We start from the raw sequence: 951 nt of genomic DNA, 5'->3' as shown, positions 1-951 counted from the left end.
GTGACCGAATAAACCATGCTAAATTGAACATTTTACCGAAAAGCTTTTTTAAGGTAAATACAAGTTTAATTTAATGAATATAGAGATTATTTTTCCTTTTAAACTCTATCTTCCTAAAAAAATCTCTGATTTTGGAAGGCTTTATTATTAAACTTAGAATATTTGATCCATATTTTTTACTATAAAATACCATTGAAATTGTCTAAGGCATTCTTTCTGTGGCTATGCAATTTTATTATATAATAGAAATGATAAAAAATAGGAAATGTTTCAGTTAGTGGTTTTAGGACTAATGTTGTAACTTTATTCGTTATGCTGTCTCGCTTACGATAATAATTCCGTACTTAGGTTTCTTAAACGCCGGGTTAAAATATTTCAAGAAAGTGGTGTTCGTTACATGTTCATTTATTTCATATTTCTTATTGCTTAGTTGTTAGTATTTTTATTTTATTTTCTAAGTATTCCCTCATCTAAACTTAAATTATAAAGCTGAAGAGTTTGTTTGTTTGTTTGAACGTTTGTTTGTTTGAATCTCAGGAACTACTGGTCCGATTTGAAAAATTATTTCGGTGTTAGATAGCTTATTTGTCGAGGAAGGCTATAATTATAATATCATCACGTTAAGGCCAACAGAAGCGGAGCAATGCTGGTCAGCTGGTAAAACCATAGGACACGGCTAGTTTGTGATAATTGTACTTATTAATTAATCATATAACTAGGTAATAATATTAATTTACTGAAAATAAAATAAAATTTGAAATTAATTCATTATTATCGTGAATTTAACGCTGTTTGTACGATGATCTAACCGAATATAATTTCAAAGATTTGTGGATTTTTTCTTCAATTTATACACTTCTAAATATGTAGCACCTTTTAACAAAAAAATTAGCAGCAACGCATCTCAGCGCACCCTTTGCGCGGCGAGGATGCGCGTGCGCATATAACCGC

The sequence above is a fragment of the Colias croceus genome, chromosome 20, assembly GCF_905220415.1.
Source record: "Colias croceus chromosome 20, ilColCroc2.1".
Taxonomy (NCBI): Eukaryota; Metazoa; Arthropoda; class Insecta; order Lepidoptera; family Pieridae; genus Colias; species Colias croceus.
Note: the sequence above shows the minus strand (reverse complement) of the source record.